Raw genomic sequence first — 9,949 nt, forward strand, 5'->3', positions numbered from 1 at the left:
TATAAATCATTACAATAATACCGCAATTAATATTAATTAATGGCAAAGCAGCTGTAGGGTGACCACATATACATATCGAAATTAATACCGTTTTTTTTATTCACATGTCATTTGTTGTAACTGCACCGGTAACTGACTCTATGCAGTAGAGTAGCAGGAGTAATTGGTTTACGTTTGCACCTCGTGTCAATATGATTTGAGGTTTGAGTAAGTCACTATAGGCACATGGGACATCTTGGCTCCAAAGGTTATTGCGCAACGTCGTAATGGACATTTACTAATTTTTACAGTGCTCACATCTAAGGATGGCTATGATCACTTTTATCATCAGATGATCCTTCGTATTTTATAAAATAATAGTAATAATATAAGATATTTAAAAATGTATCCAAGTTTTCCTTTTCATTGTTATTGAGGTCAACGGCGAATATCTTTTTTTGTTATGTTTCCTTTACTTTGTAGAAAATTTTTACGTAAAGAAAAAATCGCGGATAAAATTACATGTTTACCGAAATCTTATGCGTTTACACGGGTTTTCAACTGAGACTGGAAGTCAAATAACACCACATCTCCAGTCCGGTCAGTATTTTATACATTTTAAGCGATGAATCAGTACACTCGTTGTGAGTAGCTTGAGCTTGTCCCCGCTACCCTGAAAACCCTCGTCACCCTACACGATGATGGATAACAACAGCGCATTACCGGGCCCACCGCAACGATAAATCATAACACAACCAAGAAGCCGTAAAAAAGTAATTTCGTTCTTACAACTTGCGCCATTTTCTTCTTTTTTTTTTCTATTAATCGCTGGATTAATTAGAAAGACCAGATGTCAGCAACAAGTATCAATTATTGTACGATGATTTCAACAAGTTTTTGGGAGATGGCGGCAACAGATTGCTCACCGAATAATTTCATATTCGATATTTATTATTATCAGTATTTTTTATCGCAATACTAACTTCACCAGCGGCATTGCATATGTGTAAACCCTTTATAACAAGTTCATATTTTTGTTAGTGTTAGGTACTTTATGTTTACTTACGAACTGTACTGTACACCTACCAAAACGTATCATCATCATCATCATCATCCTCCTGCCCTTTTCCCAATTTTATTTGGAGTCGGCGCAGCATGTCTTCTCCTTCCATACTTCTCTGTCAGACGTCATCTCACAAGTAACATTATTTCTAACCATATCGTCTTTCACACAGTCCATCCATCGTTTTCTTGGTCGTCCTCTACCTCTATATCCATCCACATTCATGCTCAAGGCCTTCCTCACAATATGTCCCTCATTCCTCCGCATTACATGCCCATACCATGATAGCCGCCTTCCACATAACTTCTCGGCTATCGGTGTCACTTTCAAAACCACACGGACACCTACCAAAACGTATACCTACTAAATTTTCACGATGACCGGTCGAATAGTTGAATAGTAAATAATCAAATGATATGAATTCCTTTATTCAATACAGAAGCACAACATACTTTGATATCTTCTTTGGTTTAGTTGCCACTTTAAAAATTAGATTGAAATCGTATTTACTGTGTATTCCTTTATGTAAGATTTATTAATACGTTTATTTTTATTTTTGACTCTCTCTCTCTCTACTATTTAAATTTGAAATTGATATATAGTGCTTGCTGTACTATTAACTTTTAGTACAAACATACAACAACAACAACAGCCTGTAAATTTCCCACTGCTGGGCTAAGGCCTCCTCTAACTTTGTGAGAAGGTTTGGTACATATTTCACCACGCTGTTCCACTGTGGGATGGTGGAATACACATGTGGCAGAGTTTCTATGAAATTAGACACATGCAGGTTTCCTCACGATGTTTTTCTTCATCACAAGATGAAGCCCATGAATATTCAGTGGTGCTCGCCTGGATTTGAGTTTCGAAATCATCGGATCAGTGGATCGTGCACATGTACGCGTTATAACCACTAAGCCATCTTGGCTTTTTGTACAAACATATAAACGCTAAATGTAACATATACTTGAATTTATTTTATCGTATTTTTACATGCTTTTATAGCCTATTTTATTTTTAATTAAAATTTTGTGGTAGTATTTGTTACGATCACTTAATTTTATATTTTCGCAATGAATTAATTTGTCTGCAATATTTGCTGAAGCAAATAAACTTCATTTTTGTTTTCTATATTTGCATGCTGTACTGCATCTAGTAGGATAGAACTTATTCTTGTAATATCTATGTATTTGTATTTAGTTTTGCAAGCAAAATAAAAGACGATGTCTTTTGACTTGACTTTGCTTAGCGTAGATTTAACCCAAGTTTATAGGTACTTCTACGTGTTCCTGAGAAAAAGGGTCTTAACAAATAAACAGACAGACAAATGGACAAACGGACAACGAAGTGATCTTATTAAGATTCTTTTTTACCTTAGAAGTGAAGTACCCTAAACACAAACTGTGCTGCTCTAAATCCACTAATTTCCTTTCTTAACCTTTCTTTCTTTTCTGGAGAAGTATAATAGATACCACTTATCTACATATATCAATACTATAAATGTGAAAGTAGCTCTGTCTGTCGATCTGTCTGACGCTCTTTAACGACGAAACTGCTGAACCGAATTTGATGAAATTTGGTATGAAGCAAGCTTGAACTCCAAGAAAGAACATATGCTACTTTTTTACCTGACACATGACAACCAACAACCTAAAACAAGAGCGAAGCTACGGGCGATTACTAGTATTTTAATATAATAACCAAACACCCAATAGTTTTATAAAAATAAAGATATAAATTGAACTTGTTTTTTTTTATATTTATTATTAAAAACAAATGTCGGTCGTAAAATATTAAATTGCCCACGAAGTTGATTTTAACTGTAAATTATTTTAATAAAGCTGATATCAGTGATTTACGCGCGAAGTTACGGAGCACGCGAATTAAATGAATATATTTAAAAAGTTCATATTTATGAATTAAATTTATTTTATATTGATCTTTACTTTTTTTCGTTTTATCTTTGCTTTATTTAGAATTTGTGCTTTCTTATATTGTCTTAAAGAAATAGCTCATTAGTCGGAGGACTGCTTCTTGTATTCCACAATTATTTTTTGTGAGAATTTTTCTGTAAAGGAAAACTGAAAAAAGGAAAAATGTCAAATTTCACCGCAGACCACGATTATAAAATGTTTGTTTAAATAACATTAACTATAATAATTATAACGACATATGAATGTTTACCCCTAAACAGCTATACTGAATTGTATTTAAGTTTGAAAGATGAGTGAACCAGTGTCACAACACGTATAATGGATATAATATCTTATTCCTCAAGGTTGATGGCGAGTTAGCGATGTATTGTATTAGCGGATTAATATTCCTTACAGTGTCGATGTGCATGAGCACCTACCTGTAATTTTCATTATGGACTATGCCCGTCTGTAGTCGAACTCGCCATTAGATGGCTACGATCTGCTTACTTATACAAAGTTTTATTAAGCACATACAAACGGATTAGGTAATAAGATCCGCTAAATACGACAACTAATATAAATAAATCGCAGTAACGATTTACGACTATTGTCTGTTATTTTATTGAAATTTCAAAAATATGTTTTTGTAATTATATAAATTTATTATCTAATTTTATTAAAGATATAAAAAGATAAGCATGGTTGAGATTTAAACATAAAAAGTAAAGTGGAAATTGTGCTGCTAAAGTTTCGAGAGGCTTAGCTTTGTTTCAAGAATATTTTATATTTTTCAGCAGACTTTTGGTCAGAAAATCCATCAGTACTTAAAAACGTGCCCAAAATGGTTCCCTGCGAGACAAACTAATTATCTTCTGTTTAGAAAATTAAGGCTTAATATACTACCTTGCTGTAAGATTTGCAGGTATTTTCAAATTTTCATTCAAATTTTACCTGAGGTATTTCATATTTCCTAAAATCCTAAATTGAAACTCCTTTAAAATTAAGCCATGTTCTTATGTACTCACCTTTTTGTAAATTTATATATGTACGAATAAATAGTCACATTTTAAATATTTTCAACCGACTTCAAAAAGGAGGAGGTTATCAATTCGTCTGTATTTTTTTTTTTTTTATGTTTGTTACCTCATAACTTTGTACTGGGTGGACCGATTTTGATATTTTTTTTTTGTTTGAAAGGTAGTGCTTCCCGTGGGGTCCCATTTTAATTTTATTTTTTTCCGATGATGGTATCCGTATGAAAACGACATAAGTCTTAAATTTGCATTATGTATGTGCGCGATAAATAGGTGAATAACTCAAAATTGGTTGGAACAATTTTGATGATTCTTTTTTTGTTATAAAGGATATACTTTAAGGGTAGTTTGGTGAAAGTTTGGTAAGGTTCTGAGTATAGGATCCATGACAAATTAAGGGAACGGGAGGGAACGGAACAATTCTGAGGAGCACGTTAGCAATACTCGGTCGAATCTTTTATTTATGGGTGACTTGGATATTTGAATCACCTTCCGGAACGTGGTTATGTTCATGTAATTGTCATAATCGAATATTATAATCAACTAGCGACCCGCCCCGACTTCTCACGCGTGCAATACTGGTACTAAATATACTAACGAATTTGTTTATTTACGACATCACATTGCAAACTTCTAAAATTGTCAGTGTTTCTTTACTATATTGTTCATTTATTATATACATAAACCTTTCCCTTGAATTACACTATCTATTAAAAAAAACTGCATCAAAATCCGTTGCGTAGTTTTAAAGATATAGGGACAGAGAAAGCGCCTTTGTTTTATACTATGTATTGACGAAACTCCTAAACGGCTTACAGTCAGGGTTCGATTTGGGGCAGAATTTCTTACTGTCTTTAAACAAATTTTGTGTATATGATGTGATGTCATATGATGTACGACATAGAATACGAATAGCTCTTTTGCAAAGTATTTTTACTGAGGTCGATTACAGCTCTTTCGAGGGTGGTACCTTATAGTTTATGCCGCATGACGTATTAAAGCCGCATTTTCGAAAGTCTATTTTTGCTTTATTCGAAAGTTTCTTTTGAAATTGTCCCCGAAGGAGTTTCTGATTCATATAAACGGCACGCTTAATCTATCCATATTAAGGAAAAAATGTTAGTCTACATCAGTTACACTTAAAATCAAAAAATAAATAAAATTTGAACAAAAAGAAAAACCGACTTCAAACAAAACACTATTATAAAACAAATAAAAATGTACTAAAAAGTAATAAAAATAATTGCATATTTAACATATTTTTGAGAGTCCTCCTAGGTAAAATGAAATGAAAAATATTAGACTGCTTAAAAGTCGATTTACGATTATATAATGTAGTTATAATTATTGCTATATTTGGAGTCGGTGTCAGCCAACCCTATACTATATCTATCAAAAAACAATACGAGAATACTTTAAGAAATATGTTTCTTACAAATTACCTTTTATACGATATTATACTGGGTCAATCAATTGCTTCTTTCTTTTGATTGTTAAAGCGTGTGCCCGTGGCTGACACCGGCTCCAAATATAACAATAACTATAACTACGTTATATAATCGTAAATCGACTTTTAAGTAGTCTAATATTTTTCATTTCATTTTACCTAGGAGGACTCTCAAAAATATGTTAAATATGCTATTATTTTTATTACTTTTTAGTACATTTTTATTTGTTTTATAATAGTGTTTTGTTTGAAGTCGGTTTTTCTTTTTGTTAAAATTTTATTTATGGTAGCATTTACTCCTCTATTTGTAAGCCGATTTCTGCTTTTAACGAGTGTTATCAATTTAAATCTTCGAAATGAGAATATATTACCAAATATCGAAAATATAAAAATAGCAAAGTCATAATTTAGGTTCTAAAAGTGCAGTAAATGTGTAATAAGTGCTGTTAAGCTAAGGCTTATCTTACATTGTAATTGTGTTGAAGTGTAAGCTTAGATCTCACCCTGCTGCTCACATGTAGATCAAACATATATGTGACAAAAGTTCTTTAAAATTAGACACATGCAGTTTTCTAAACGAAAATTTCCTTCACTATCAAACATTTAAATATTCAGTGGTCCTACCCGAACCTATCCTAACCAATGGGCCAAATAGATACTAACACTAATATAAATTTATTAATGCTAGCTGATTTACAGAACGTCACCAGAACACGCCTATCCGAAACCTTTCAATCCTTTTTAAAATTAAAACAAACGAGACAATTTAAAATAACTTTGTGCTCGGATAACGAGATTCGGAATGAGTAAAAAAGGCCATCAGCGGCCATTCGTCTGTCTTATAAATCACTTTACATCTCAGAGCTAGAAAACTTTTCAATTACAAGCGCTGAGATTTCAACGATCAACGAAATGGAATGGAAATTGTGTTATATTTAGCGTTTTCAATTATTTATCGACTTTACTATTGGGAGTTAAAATTAGACATAGAGCCAAATGTATGCAAATAGTATTTTCTTGCTTGTGTTTTTATAACGTCTGATCTTGAAAAGTTTTCTAAGTCACAGATAAAATTAGATACAATAAGGTCCCGTGATTCAAGCCTATAACCAGCTCTATCATAAGATTGGATACAGTTTCAGATGATGTTGAAGTTTTTGGTATGACATTATTTTTTATCTTCCATTTTTAAATACTTCTAACGACACAATTTCTCTCGCTTGACAGCACAAAACACACATTCCTGCTATAAAAAATATAGCCTTTTTAATAGCATCAGATTTCATTCAAAGAGAAAACAAATTCATATCAAGCAAAACTTACAACAACGGTTGGAAGTAACAAGACATGGCTGCAATCCGAACGACTCGGAGTGCCTTAATGGAAATTTGAATAAAATCAATTTATTTTAACTCGACCCGCGTTTATCGTGACCCTAATAGATTGCCAGAAAAGAATAATGAATGTTACTTTCTTATATTCGCCTGTGAAATCTTATTAAGTGGAAATCGTCGTTGCGATTGTGGAAATCAATGTCTTCACGTCACTATTGTGGAAGTTTTATCGGAAGTAACTCGAATTACTTTACATTATATCAAAGGTCGTAACTCCGAGAGTTACTAATAGTTATTTTGACCTTCTAAAAATAGTCGAAAGTTTTATATTGTGCATAAGTTCTGTTAAAGACAAAGTGAAAATTTATTTTCAAGAAGATTGATTGTGAAATCAAATTTGGAACGGAAATAAAAACTTTAGTGCTGAGAATAATCAGCGAAAGAATTCAGAGAGTTTCTTTTTTAATTTAAGATTTATTTTATTCTTTTCAACCACTTGTGTCGTGCTATAAGAATGAATTGAATGGACTGAACTCCGACTTGAACGCCATTCACTTTCACCTTAAGACGAAGCAGCTGTCCTTGCCCCTTCTTACCGAGATGTTCTCTTCAGTTGATACCACTTTTCTTTCCTACACATAGAATAAAATTATATCATTCCTTTCTTCTACGAACAGATGAAGAGATGAAATCTGCTTACGTCACCTTGACAGCCGTGAAGGGCAGGACCTATCCATTATCTACCTTCTTGACTGCTTTTACACATGACACAACCAGTTCTACGGCGATGATCCCCTCGCAAAGGCTAATATTGGACAAGGAGAATTAAACACCTTCCTTTTAGGAACTTTAGATGACTTATCCGGACGGCAACCAGGATGCGGTGGGTCCCACTCTGGGATTGTCAAATCACTTTTTCGTTTAGATAAAAGTGTTTGTTATGCGTTCCAACCGCCGGGAAGCCGCCTCTTGTGACAGTAGAGGTCAGCGGATCTTTGTATGCCCATGTAGTTTTGTTTCCCGGCCTTCTGATTTTTTTGGTGCAGGATTAGCAAGTGGGACGTAGGACCATTGGTACATATCTTTTTTTACTAAATATTTATATTTAATCGGAAAAATATCAATAATCATAGTGTTATGACATTCAACGGTTGTATTTCTATTATAATTAACAGATTACTTTCAAATTAGAACAGTACTCGTATCTGTATCGAACAACTTAAGAAATAAATAACACCAGATGTTCTCAAGAATTGCGCTCCCACATAATGTAGCTGATCCCTCTGTTACCAATAGTTGCCCTAATCGAGTTTCAACCATTTATTTACACAAACGATTATCTAAATTGCGTTAACAACATCTGCCTGTTTTCACACTCCGTCTCTTAGACTACAAATCGAAGGTCACGTCAATGAATACATTTTTGCAGATATGATATCAAAAAGTGCCCAGATGGCGCAGTGGTGTGCAATGTGCATCTTAACCGATGATTGCGAGTTCATACCCAGACAAGCACCACTGAATATTCGTGTGCTTAATAATTAATTTGGAACTCGGTGGTAAAGTAAAACATCATAAGGAAAACTGCATGTGTCTAATTTCATACAAATTCTGCCACATGTGTATTCCACAAACCCGCATTGGAACAGCGTGGTGGAATACGTTCCAAACCTTCTCCTCAAAGGGAGGGAGGCCTTAACACAGCAGTGGGAAATTTACATGCTATTTTTGATGTTGTTATTGATATAAAAAAACTTTATTTTTTTTTCTTTTCAAGAACAATAGTTACGGTATTTTATATCCCCCGCCCAACAACATAAATAAGATATATTCTATAATAACATTAACCTACCAACAAAAACTGTGTACTCTGCACATAACTATAACCCATTTCGCTCTTAAATTTTTAATTCAGTATATTTGACTTCGTCGATTTATTGAGTTATTTTATTTTTAATCTATGACAATAGGCCGGGAGCGAAAATGAAATTATCGTAGGTTAGCTAACAACGCAATTTAGGCTATTGAAGAATTATTATCTTCACCCCTAGGGTCAGCCCTCCTAATATTATGATTTATGGGCGGAGGGAGTTTTACGAAATTTTAAACCGTAATTGCAATATCTAATAACAATCATTGTAGTTCGTCGGTAATTGTCTTAATTCAGAGTAATAAATTAGGCAGGCGTATAATTTGAAAGTATTTTTAATTCGGAACACAAAAAATATTAGAAATATGTTTTGAAAAAAATTATCGATAAAATAATCTTAGCCTATAACTGAAGGTAACAATTGCTTCATACGCTAGCTCTGCTTATGATGATGATTTTGTCCTGACTGATTTCAGCCACTGCGGCTAATCTCAACGGAAACCAGCCTATGCAGAACATATTAAACACAAGTGTGAGACAAAGACAGATGCATTGTCTTTTCCCTCACACTCACACAAACTGATGATGACAGCAAATCCAGCACGACCGCAAAGAGTTCAGGTGCAAGACCAACAGCTTTGCGTGTTATCCGAGGCACGGATTATAGTCAACTTCCAGACTCAGTATCGTTACTGAGAAAGTTTCGAAAGGAAAATTCAATAATTGATTATGATTCCGTGTTAGGGTTTGAACATAGAACCTCGAGTCTGTAGACCAAAGAGACTGGCCAGCTAACGAATAAGGCAACCTCTTTTGGTACATATGTATCATAGCTATCTCTTATAAAACGAAAACAAAAAAATATCATAAAGATCTCTTTTTTAAAAATCGTTCTAAATTTAAAATCAAAAATAAATACTAAATAATTTCAATATGCATGAAACTTATTTAATTACTGTCAGAAATGAAACCCTGACCTGTACAAGAGTCGACGAAAGAAGAAAGAAGTAGCTTATAGCATTTTATTTGATTAAAATCCGAAAATAATGTTATTTATACGATGAAGTCGAGGGTCTGAAGCTATAGTATTGGCCTATTTATTTGTTTCACAGTTATCACGTGCCAATTTTATAGCCTACCACTCGTAAATTGAAATTGTGGGACGCACACCGTTCGGACGTCTATTGTTCAATGACCAACGCGAAAATGATATTGCGTCTTAAAATAGCTTACTTCTTAAGGCTTACCGAATTTCGAGAATTATTATTATTAATTTTTTGTGTATATTTTAATCGAAACAATTAAG

Source organism: Vanessa cardui, chromosome 7, assembly GCF_905220365.1.
Source record: "Vanessa cardui chromosome 7, ilVanCard2.1, whole genome shotgun sequence".
NCBI lineage: Eukaryota > Metazoa > Arthropoda > Insecta > Lepidoptera > Nymphalidae > Vanessa > Vanessa cardui.